This window comes from Dermacentor albipictus, chromosome 4, assembly GCF_038994185.2.
Source record: "Dermacentor albipictus isolate Rhodes 1998 colony chromosome 4, USDA_Dalb.pri_finalv2, whole genome shotgun sequence".
NCBI lineage: Eukaryota > Metazoa > Arthropoda > Arachnida > Ixodida > Ixodidae > Dermacentor > Dermacentor albipictus.
The window spans coordinates 85055582-85068384 of record NC_091824.1 but is presented as its reverse complement, the minus strand read 5'-3'; the positions used below and the strand labels follow the sequence as shown (position 1 = coordinate 85068384).

At 49.1% G+C, this 12803-nt stretch overlaps 1 protein-coding gene across 8 annotated transcripts in view; it reads right to left on the bottom strand.

Annotated features, from left to right (window-relative positions):
- The window catches only part of GluClalpha (glycine receptor alpha 1), a 689081-nt gene that overhangs the window by 300607 nt on the left and 375671 nt on the right, over positions 1-12803 (bottom strand). For all 8 annotated transcript variants that reach the window (XM_070537219.1, XM_070537220.1, XM_065430835.1 and 5 more), the window contains one exon: positions 10251-10442. The gene's annotated coding sequence lies outside the window, so the exon portion shown is untranslated. The remainder of the gene's footprint in view (positions 1-10250; positions 10443-12803) is intronic.

Below are 12803 nucleotides of genomic sequence, written 5' to 3'. Positions count from 1 at the left end.
GTCGCGCACCTTACGCAGCTGACACCACGATCTGGTGCTTAGGGGGCTCCCTAGCAGAAATGGAGCAAGCTCTACAAGCGGCCGTGGACGAGACGGAGGCTTACCTCGCGGACACAAGTCTCAAGCTGTCTACGAGTAAGTCGGAGCAGTTACTTTACGGACACCCAAGGCAAGGGGTTAGGGGTCTGACACCCCTTAACCAGCTACCCGTGGTATTATACACGAATAATGGGCAGAAAATTTCTAGAGTCGACTCAGTTAGGATCCTAGGCCTGCTTATTGACGCGAGAGGCTGTAATGCCAGGACAATTACCCACTTTACAGCCAATACGGAGAATATGTTGTGGTTAATCGCTAGGGTGTCCAACCGAAAGAATGGGTTAGGTGAAGATAACCTTCTTCGGATTGCCACGAGCTCCGACAGGCTAGATCAACTCGGGATGCACGTCGACCAAAACTGGCAGGCGAATTCTCGACGAGGTTGGCATTGCTCCTAGGATAATGAAGGACCGACGAATAACATTGACGCGAGAAACGAGGGCGGCCTACCTGGTGAGGCCCTTCCCGCGGAGCGTACATCCACAGCATAACGAGGGTACCCGGAAAGCCCATGCACGAGCCATTTTGAAGAAAGTTAGAGATGATAGAGACCCTGCGGTCTTTGTCGACGCGACGCAGTACGGGAACAGGAGAGTGTTCGCATTGTCGGTTGTAGACGGGCGGGGGCTGCTTCGCTCCTCGGCCTCGGTCAGAGCGGCCACCGCGAGTATAGCAGAGCAAATTGCGGTTGAACTGGCCTTGTGTGACCCGGAGCGTTCCAACACTTACACCGACTCGATAAATGCAATCAGAGCTTTCAAATCGGGTAACCTCACTCGAAAAGCGGCCTCTAATCTAGAGAAAAGGGCTTGCCCCAGTTCTCATTATATCACGTGGTTCCCCGCACACATGGGGACGAATCTTCTCGAGGGCTTCCCAAACCTCAACGAGCTGGCCCATGATCGTGCGCGAGAACTCACGCGCTGCGATGGTCTGGAAGCCTTAGGAGGGGCAGGAAAGGACTCAGAAGAACATTACGAACTTGGTCGGAAAGTTTATCCGGTGCCTCACCCGAAGCTCAGTAGAGGTCCGTCAGCTACTATTAGAATGTTGCAGACGGGATTTTTCCCGTCGCAGGGATTCCTCGTTAGGATGTACTCGGATGTGGACCCTAGTTGTCCTGACTGCAGTGAAACCTTTTGCCCTATGGTTCACATGCTCTGGCGATGTCCCGCGTTGCCTAACTACTTCGTCTCCAGCGAAGCCGAGTGGAAGGAGGCCATCAGAAGCACGGTACTCCGGAAGTAAGCCCAGACTCTCCAGCGGGCCCAGGAAAGGGCGTAGCATCACGGCGTGCTGTCCTCCACGTGGGCGCGGCCAGCGGCTAGAAAGGCCTCCCGTTAGGAGGGCCTGACTGTAGCTCCGCAGGATTAAATAAAGTTCGTTGTCTGTCTATCTGCCTGCTTCCGCTTTCCTCCTAATCTTTGTTCACAATATGACTGAAGCTGTAACTTCTAGTACGCCGAAGTTTCATTTGTGATTTCCAATAGCGACGTTCAAAAGGCAGATACAGTGCGCCATGCACTGACTCATCTTTTGGCGCCGAGACAGGGTTTTCTTTGCCATTTTCAACGCGAGTGGTACGTGAGTTCCACGGCGCGGGTTTCGCGCCGCCTCCTTCGAGAGATGGCGCCACGATACGTTATCGAGCCGGCAGCGTCCGGCGAGCCGCAGATGGCGGTGTGATGGCTGTGAGTAATCGCCGTAATTACTCCAACCAATCTGGTTTCTCCGGTAGCCATTTCATGCTTACATATACCCTCCATTACGGGACACCCAGCATATTTTTTTGTTAACGTTTTAGCAAGATTGAAGCATTCACTCGGTAAAATTTACTGATTGTTATATCATGGGTTCTTGTGCTGTTACTATAATATGCATCCACATGGGGAAGTCAGAATCACCGGCTTGCAGTATACGGCCTGTGAGTACCCAATATTTGCCTCGGGGAGTAAAGGCGATGGCGTGACTGCTTGACGCTGTGTTTGGAAACAAGAAGACGCGAATTCTAATGCTTGGCGTACAAATGAATATCTATGTATTTATTTTTGATCGCAAACCTTGAACTATCCATGAGCGCTTATTCACTTTACACTATAGGTAGGCAGTCAACTGTAAAAAGGGCACTCTGCCGAGGAATGGTCATAATAACGAGTCAGGAAGCACCAGCGCTGTCATGCAGCATCGTGCGCTCTTATACAATTATCGTTCTTGTACGCAATAGGAATGCTCAGCAATTCCGCTACAAATAAGAGAACAACTGCATTGTAGCGCTCATATACAGCATCGATTCGTGTAACCGCACCCGTGTAAGGGCTGGACTCCCAACTTGGCAGCGCAAAATTCGGGGAAATTTGGCGACCGAACCAATGATTCGGTCCCGTGTGGGGGTCGCATCTCGTCAAAGCTGTGAAAAGAAAGTGCAGCTCCACACGTGTCTCTACGGTACTGAAGGGGCTGCAATGAGATTGACCTTAAATAACGGTAATTTTTACATGAGCTTCGGTGGTACTCTTCGACTTATTGATTGACTGACTGACTCATTTGTTCATCTAGGTTAGCTTCTTGAAGCAGCCCAAAGGCTATAACCAATTCCGCAGTGGAAATATTATGATTAAATATAACCCCCTGGGACACTTTGCCGTGACAAAAACACGATGGGCGCACTGTCCACTTCGCTCTATGCCTCTTTTGACTTTCCACTTCTCTACAAAGAGCAATCGAAGGGCAAAATGGAAGGACGCAAAACGCGCTCCGGGGAACACGTGAGCGTCATCGAAATTTTCTGTTGCCACACTAACCATGTTAAAATGAACCCAACAGCCAACGGGAAGCTTCACGCGTTCTTCTCACATTTTTGAGACACTGAACTGTTCGAAATGTGGTGAATACGCGAGTGACAATGAAATAGACGCTCAGGCGTAGCAATTGCCGGCATCGATCGCCACAGAAAACAACACACCACCACCACCAGTACCACCACATCGCTCTTTCAGCGCCTCGAGACATGCTTTAGCCAGTGATGAGTCGGCCGGGACTGTGGAATGGTTTGAAAAGCTTGGGGGAAAGGTTGAAGAAACCAAATGAATGTTCAAGATAGAGGAAATAGCTTTTTCTGGAGATAACATTAACGGCTGATATCGCGTGAATATGACTAAGTTACGATAGCAAGAAAGCAACAAACGAGGCCAGCAGTTAGCGCTTGTGAGCAGCTTTTGTTTGTGCTGCGTTACTCGTCTTGCCCACAGAAGTGTGCGAAATGTCTCAAGAGTGCACTGAACTTCTAACTCAGCGCCATCTTCGTGCAATGATTAACTGACATCTTTAGAATAATTTCCTTGCTGGCGATATTTTCCAATGATGTAGAGAAGTTCTTGCTGTCGATATTCTGTTTTGTTGCCTCTCATGAACATTATGTGCACCGTTCTGATTGTGCATCGACGTCCAAGAACGGAACGTGGTTTTGGATGCGTGCATTGCGCGCGCTTTAAATACATGCGCTGCCCTTTCTTCCTTTCATATTTTTTTAACACGCTTTGCTTTCTGATCGGTAAGTATTACGGCATCGGCATCGACTGCGTTGAATTTTTCATTGCTAGTTTGTTGCCATAGTATCACAACCGACGTTACCATTGATGCCTCTGACTCTTGGGTAATAGTCATTTACTGTGTGCGCACCTCGGTGCGAATTTTTGCGTAGTGCTCATCCGCGGTAATAGTATCTACGTATCGACAATGTGCAAGCTCAGGCCCTGTTATATTAACGCGTGCTAAAGAACGAGGTTGAATAATACCACTATCGCGATGCGCTATGTCTGCGTGCAGTACCGCGCTCTTCGAATAATAAAATATGGGAACCCTGAAGCAAGTGTTCGTGTTGTGTCCAACCTTCTAGTGCGGCAGTATGTAGCATGTTGCGCTCTATTGCTTCTAGAACGTTACTGAAGTTTACGCTACTGCCTAGTGATAGTTGTCCAAGTCAGTTTTGTTAACGTTGATATTTTGCGCTCGTCGCAGCGACATACGCTGGGCGGTGGTTTACAAAAATGCCTTCATTATTGGCCATTGTCGAAATGCATGAAGCGTGTCTGCAGTGTTTGTCACTTTGCATTACAATTGCGTAATTACGTTACAATAAGGGGTATGGGCATTACAATAGGGGGTGTTTCTTCAGCCGCCACACATGTGTGCCATAGTTACACCCAGATATTATTACTCTGTTTTCTCCAATTATCTAACAGCACGAGGAACCTTTTCACGAAGCGCGGACTTCATAACTCCATTGAGTAAATAAATAAAAACTAAATTACAAGCACTGTGGTCTTATATATTCTCATGCGCTGAGGCAAAGGCGACATCCCAGGTCGGGCTTTGCTACTCTGCTCCTCGCTACCGCATACTTCCTACGTCATGAACTGCAGAAGGTCTAAAAAAATGAAAGTTAGGCTTCTAATACCAGCTCGTAAGATTGTCAGCTCCCCTCAAAAAATATCATCTAAGTGACCAAAAATGGTAAAAAACAAATATAGGTGTAGTAAAAGGAACTGTATTCGGAAATAACGATTTCGTGTAAGAGCGGATCATCATGTATCACGTTGCCGATGCCGCCTCCTCTCACCACTTACCGGAAGCAACTGGTTTTCCGGAACCTTGATGAAAACTTACACCAATTAGAATGCCGTGCTAGGAAGTTTATTCTTCGCGTCATCTTAGCTTCATTAGAGGAGCATGAAACAAGAGTGCTCATTGCGTGCGTTCAACGTCCAAACATGCTAGTTGACAAACAATGTGTTTCTAAAGAATATAACATCCCCGCTGCCTTCCCACGCTAAGAAACAACCTGATATATATACATATATGTATTTAATGCAGATTCCTGGAAGCAGTTCCACTAACCCTTATGAAGTCGGCGAAAAAAAAAAGAAAAACTCTGCTACCCAAACCGAAAAAGAAAGAAAGAGCGTTCCACTCGATGAGAAGGAGGCTGTTGCACTGGCAGCTGTAAACCACAGTTTGATGGTTTCGGCGCTATATTCGTAAACCTGTAAATGCGCGGGGGGTGGGGGTGACGATAGCGCGCGTTGCACGGCGTCCAAAATTCCGGGGCGACGACGAAAAAAGAAAAAACAAAAAAACGATAGTTTTATTTTCGCAAAGTGCGGGGAAGTCGTCTTGGCGACCGCACACCCTCTTTTCTATTCTGCTTTTACTTTTTTTTCCCCCAGGAAAATCCCCACAAGAAAATGGGAGAGTCGGGAAGCACGAGAAAGAGTCGACCGAAACGGCCGGAGCACACACACGTTCGAGCGCTAAACGTAAGAATTCCCCGTCCGGCAAGAGAGACACTTGCTATGACGTCAGACTAGATTCTTACAACAGCGTCGTTTCTTTTTATCTTAAGTTTTCGGATTGCTCAACCAAGACGTTACATTTTTTTTTACCCAAACCGCAACAAGCGGGGGGACAACAACGAACAATAATAACAACGCGCACGCGACAACGGGTAGCGGTCGTAGCGACACTGCTGAGAAAACTGCGGCGCTGCGCTCCAGAAACGCGCGCGCTCCCCAGTTTACAACCCAGCGCACGCACGAATGGCTCGGTAATGAAGAGCGAGATGCGACTCGTAAAAATGACGGCCTCCGCCGCGGCGAAATTACGCACTGGGCAAGAAGTCGTCCCAGCCGCTCGCTCACGACACAACCATCGGTCGGCGCGCGGTAACGACTCCCTTCAAAATCACAGCGCCATCTCCCCTACACATCGCCCTTTATCGTTTTCATTTTAGTATCTTTTTCTTTATATTCTTTTTTTTGGTTTTGTTAAGTCTAAGTTGGTGCGTTTCTTTCTTTTCTTTTTGTTTATATGCATTCTCCTTGCTTATTAGTGGCTCTTTACGTTCTGTTCTGAGAGCTTCGAGCACGAAAGGCGGCGACGCCCCGGCCAGCAAGAATGAGACTTCAACGTCGAACTACCGTACGAAGGACTTAAAAGAGGAAATACAAAAAAAAGAAAAAGAAGAAGAAGAAAAGAAAAGGAAAAGGAAACAGGCGCAAGAAACGCCTCTGTACATGGACAAGCGGGGGCTTCAAATCATACACCTCGTGTTGTTCGCCCGCCTTTTATTATTTCTTTTTTGTTGCCTGCAAAGGGTGTGTGTGTGAGAGAGAGAGAGTTCGTCTGCGCGCGCCTTTCTCGTCGTATTTTCGCGGCGCCCTCCTAAAAACTGCCCAGTGGCGCGGCGGGCCCACCTCGTTTTATGAACTCCTCCATCGATTTCAACTCGCCTTTGCCGTGTTGCCTCGCTCTCCGAGGCCGCCCAACCTTCGACGCAGCGCAATAATAGTAACACGGCCAGGAGAAAACACGGCGCCCATAAAAAAATCACGCGACTGAACAAAAACGTATGGGAAGAAGAAGAAGACGAGGAACGAAGGAACGCATAAAAAAAAAGTGACGAAAGAAAGAAAAAGTTTCTCCGACCCAAAGAGCGAGGTGCTTTCGCCTTTTGTTCTCATCGCCAGTCGCCGTCCTTACCTTCTTTTCTTCTCCCTTTTAGCCTTCGCCACGTGGGTAGTCGTCACCAAACGCGCATCGGGCACGAAAGCGCACCGTGAAAGCGCCAGCCCTCCACTACTGCTGTTGTTGCAGCTTGTTCTCGTCTTTCGCGTTGCCTCCGTTTGACGAGAGTAAAAATTTGTCGCCGTTCTGGAGAGTTTACTCTCGACGGAAATGCGCACGATCTATATTTACGTTTCGCTTTTCGCGAGATGGACGGTATTGACAGTGCCTCGTCGTGTTCGACTCCGTTTCTCCCCTTCCAGTCCCAACCGCCCCCTACCCCCTAAGGCGCGCAAAAGTGACTTCAGTTTTTCTCATGCTCCCGACGGGGTTGCTATCGACGGGAAGGTCACTGAAAAGTGCTTCGATAAAGGAGCCCACCGAGAAGCCAGGTAGGGGAACGCGCCTTTTCCTCGAGCCACTGTTCCTTCTCCTGACGCGATTCTACTCTGCCCGTGGGCACGCGCATGCGAGCTCGTGCAAGTACACCCTGAATACATTGTGTGTGGGGGAAGGTGGGGGGGGGGGTACGTCTTCATGTTCGTGTGCGTGTGCGGGCGTGCGTGTGTGTGTATTGACAGACATAACGGGTACGAGAGTGCAACTCCGCGGCAAATGTATGACGTCATGCGCAGCAATACGTAAGCGAGGTTGTTGTTGCTCCTCATGGGGGACGGATATTATCCGAGTTCGTGGCAAACGTGACGCTTTTGTCACGGATGTTAATCACGGCGTCGTACTGACGCAGAAAATCAATGTCCAATATAAGTTCCTTACAACACTCAGTAGGAATGACGAGGGTGGCGTCAAAGGTTGAACCGGCGATTAAGAGTCGGGCGGATTTCCCGACAGGTGTCATCAATTGTCCTCCGGTGGTTCTTATGCTGGGCCCGTGCGTGGCGTCTTCTGCTTCCTCAGTTTGTCGGCGAGCTGTAAGCTTATGATTGAATAATGGGTGCCAGTGTCAACGAAAGCGGCTACTTGGTGGTCGTAAATGCGAACGATGAGGTCGGCGCTGACGACGTCAGCTACGTCGTTCGTAGGTGTATCCGTCGTATTCGTCGTTGCATTCGGCGTCTTCTCGTCTTCGGAGTCTTCACGTCGTCGTTCGCCGGTGATGGGGATATGGAGAAGTTAGACTACTGGGCGACTTAACCCCCGGAGGTCGCTGCGGCTAGTTACCCCACCGCAGGCTAGGGGACTTGCCCCTAGAAACATCGGCAAAACTGCGACGAGTCGGTGAATTGTAGCGCGCAGAAGATGGAAAAAGAGAATATGATCGGAGCGTCCTCGTATTTTGCGGCTGACTGTTCGCAGAAGCGCCATTGTAGGCGTGTCGGCCGTCATATGGAGAATAGGCGTAGTTGGCAGGAGAGCTTGGGTACTGAGCGGTGCGATAGTTGTTCCATTTGTGGCAAACTCGGTAGACGTGTCCAGCTTCGCCACAATAGTAGCACACTGGTCGACGGTCGACGGTGCGCCACAATTCGGCTTTCCGACGCTGATAGTTCGGCGACAACGCTCCATGGAGCCAAGGAGTGGCGTGCGGATGTTGAAGATACGGCATTGTTTGTGCTGGCGTGATCGGTGGAGTCGGTAGAGTCGACGGGGGTGACGATATCAACTCTGTTTTGTCGACGGGGGTGACGATCGCGACTCTATAGCTTAGGTGGCGTTCTAGTTGTGGGTGTCAACGGCGTCGAAGTTGGGTTCATCGGACGGCGAACAGCCTCCGCATAAGTAAGGCGCCACGGCACGTTACCCAAGTCTGGCGATGAAAAAGCTTGCAGGACTTCTTCCCGGACCACCTCAGCTACAAAAGATTACGCTGGCGCCGGTTCCGCAGGCGCAGTAACAAATCCGAGCTGCCGAAGCTGTTCTCGCACAACATCTCGCACAACTTCACGCAGAGGCCTGTCATTACTCGCAGCCAGTACGAAAGTGTTCGCCGCCGAGTCACTCAAGTCATGCTGCCGGTATCATTGCTGTAGAGCCCGTTCAATGGCTGTAGCCTCTTTTGTGAACCCCGCCACTGTTGTCGGTGGATTTCTCTCAAGGCCGGCCAACAGTTGCTCTTTCACTCCCCGCAAAAGATGCCGCAGCTTTCTTTCTTCTGGCATGTCGGGGTCTGCACTACGGAATAGACGGGCCATGTATTCTGATAACGTAGCAACGCTCTCATTGTGTTTTTGAATGTGGAATTCAAGGAGACGCTACGCATTTTCCCTCCTGTCGATGACTGTAAAGGTATCCAGCAGGTGGGTGCGGAAGTCGTCCCATATGGCGAAGCTCCTCTCCCGGTTGACGTATCATGTACGAGCATTGCCCTTCAGATAGAAATAGACACTCGAGAGCGTTTCCTCCGAGCTCGTCTTTTGGTTGTACTTGGCGACGCCCACGAACTGGTCTAATCAATCTTGGACGTTTTCAAAGGCACCCCTATGAAAGCTCTCCGGGACCACAGAATCCTGCAGTGTTAGTTACGATGAAGCTGCGGTGGCCCTGTCAGTTGTATAGGAGGTAAAATATTTCTCGAGGTTTCTTGCAGGGGACTGGACTGAGGCGCTAGGCCTAGCAGGCGACGACTGAACTGGTGGACCGGCGCTTCGATGCGCGATGGAGATTCCGGGCTCGATCGTCGGCTCAACTCGCTACAATATGTAGTAAATGATAAATGACAAATAATAAAAGAAATATGAGAAAACAAGAGCTAGCATAGTAACACCAGCTAGACTTTAACGCTGATGCGTTTGTTGCGTGCTTAGAAATTTGAGTGACATACATGTACCAGCGACTGTAGACGCTCACCACGTAGCAGCTCGAAGAATAGACGTGGACACCAAGAGACGACGCAATCGTTGACAGCACCTGTGTCGCCTCTTTGCGTCCGTGTCCTTCCTTTGCACTGTCACATGATGAACGCTATCCAACTCTCCTAGTTCTCCACTCTTGTGCGACTTCCACAGAAATCTAATTGTAATGAATATAAACCTATAACTATCAACGCAACTTTTTTTTAATTCTCCTTGTAGAATAAGAAGACCAAGCATGCCTTCGATATAGACTAATCTGTGCTTAAAATTAGTCGCTGAAAGCATCCGTAGTCCAATTTTCCGTTGGACTTGCAGTATGTTTTGTCGGTCTGCATCTGCTGGTTGCCTCAGAGACAGACCCTATAGATCGCACTGCATTTAGATGTCGACTCCTGCTTGAGGTTTTGAGACGTTCGTGGCTTGTGGAAGAAAGGCACCTGCGCATTGTGTTTAGGGACTTCGCTTCCGGCTTTATATAAGGTACGGGACTTACGCAATGAAACAGTGTACGTAACATTAGTGGCATGCGCGAGGATATGCGTGATTTTGCTGTGTGTGTATTTGCGTACGTCCACGATGCCTGACGTCTTATCCTTTGTCCGGCATCCAAAATAGTATGTCAAGCCTTGAACGCCACAGAGAAACGTCTAGTTTCTCATTAAATAGTTTATCATGGCTCAACACGAACTGCTAACTTCAACATTGCACCTGCCATTGGTGTTATGCTTGCGACAACGCTAAGCAGTAGCAATTAAACGAGAAAGCGCGTACACATACCGAGTCGTTGCGGGTCGGGGCGGCGCGTTGACAAGCGCGCCACGCCGGAGGCCTCTCAGTGGTGGCAACACATGCGGTCAGAGGGCGGAGTTGGGCTCACGCCTCCTGGACTGGTGTTCATCGAGAGGAGCAACGCAGGGAGGTGTGTGGACACCTGCTTTTCAGCCGCCTTGCCTGTAGCCCGAACTGCTCCTGTGCAGATAAAGGAAAGAAGACGAGCGTCAGTGGTGCACCGGTAAATTGATTCGCCGTAATCACCAAATCACTGACTTTGGGATAACCAACTACGCGGCAAGCGTTCTCTATGGAATGTGCTCAGCTGAATTTGTCTGTTTCAAAGTCATACAACCTAGTTGCATGGACGTTCATTGCAGCTTAGATGGTTTTCATTTGCCTGGCGAGGTATACTGAGCCGGTAAAATGTAACGATTCCTTTCAGTTGATTACATTCGTTTCTTATTAACCACGGTTTACGACCTGGGGAAGACGTAGGCGGAACACCGCTCGTATTACTGAGGGAGCACGAAAAGAAATAGGACACGAGCAGAAATGTTACATTATGCAGTTGCTGTGCTGCCAACACAGTGAAAAGTGTACACAGCTACGCGTATTTGTATTATTTAAACTTCGATCGGCTCTCGGATCCGAAACCTATGATGGAGTCCCACAGCAAACTTATCCATACTATGTGGGCATATACAAATAGCTACATAAGGATTGAAAGGTATCAGAGTCGGAACGTATTCATTCTTGTGCACGCACAAACAAACGAAACACAAGAAAGAAGACAGGACAAGTGCTCGTCTAGCAACAGTTGTTAGACCAGCGCTTGTCCTGTCTTCTTGTGCGCTGCCAAATCGTGTATACAAAAAGTCAAAAGTGAACAAATCGCAATAATCTGGAGCTGCATCGAACACGTCCAAATCCTTGCACATCATTAGGTTATCAAGTTTACCATTAGGTTGCGTTGTTTAGCAACATTTAGCAACACTGTGAGCTTTGAGAGGCTGCCTAGATGACACAAATACCAGACTTCCCCTTTTTTCCTTCTTTTTTTCTTTTTTGTAGTTGAAACTTGCGTGCAAGAGTAAGCCTAATGTAACTTCGTTTTTGTCTTCTTGTATACGCTAGAAACGTCATCTGCAAGCAGCTTTTCTGGTTACAGGAAACGTTGTACATAACTCGAAAGCAGTGTACCATTGAAGGGCACACAAACAGGAATACGAACAAAATAAGGAACTTGAAGTGTCAATCACAACATAAACCAAGAAAATTATATTTCGACATACTCTTACTGTGCGCGTCCTTGAAGGGACGCATAAAACAAGTTATTCATGATGGCGGCATGCACTCTCAAGAAAAAATTACAGCATTTGGGTCAAATCTTGCCGCACAACAATAGTCCTCTTCTGTCTTGTCCGCATTTCCCCTTCTATAACGCTGCGAGCCCGGTACTTCCAAGTCACGAACGGCATGCGCGTTATCGGCACGACAGAGCATTCCCGACAAGAATGTAGTGAGCGCAGCGCTTTCAAGAACGGAAACGTAAGCAAGAGAGATTGCTATTATTGTTGTGTGACAAGATACAACCCAAGGGCTGTACATGTGTTTAAGAGTATACTGTAAAGGTGTGGATATAGCCTAGCGTTTCGGGCGTCCGTCTAGAGCGGCCGGCGATACGTTATTCCGGATACGCATACGCTATAAAGGCGACGCCAGGACTGCCAAAAGTTTGCGTCCTGTATAGTTCAGCGCAGTGAACGTGGCTCGCATCACCGCGGCGATCAGCTGTTGCGTATCACACGCGCTCAAGCGCGTGGTCACCGAGCACTTTTGCGTTAGGCAAAACGTGCAAACTCAGCGCAATCACTACAGTGCCGCCGAACTGTCAGCCACCATGCTGCCGGCCAGCCCAGATAGCGCGCGATTTACTCCGGTCCAGCGGCTCCTGTGTGAGATAGGGCGTGCTCTATTCCAACGCTGGCTACGCCAAAGTGCGCCGAACGCCGCCAATCACGCTGGCTGCGCAGTGACGACAGACTGCAGAGCGCCCACTTTGCGCCGACGTAGCCTGACGCGCGCCCGTGTTACGCCGAACTATATCCGCGCCTTTACAGTTGTTTACTAACAGCCAGACAAAAAAATGATCCTCGCCTGCTTGGAGTGGTACCTGAAACACTACGACATGTTACCAAATTGCATGGCTGGTTTTCGTCGAGATCGCTCATCAATAGACAGTGTTGTTGATCGCACTACGTATGTCCAGTATCGAAAGTCAAGCAAAAGATTATCTGCAATTTTGTTCTTGGATGTGAAAGGCGCACACGATAACGTATCTCACGAAGCTATTCACGATGCTCTTGAGATGGTTGGCCTTGGGGGCTGTGTTTTTTCAACGGTTCTGTAATTACCTACTTATAAACTCGTTCTTTGTGTGTACCGGCGATGGCAAACCTGCACAACGCCACCTATCGAGTCGTTCCTCAAGGTGGAGTGCTACTGAGCTCCACCCTATTCAACCTCACACTCATTGGTCTCGTAGAACATCTGCCA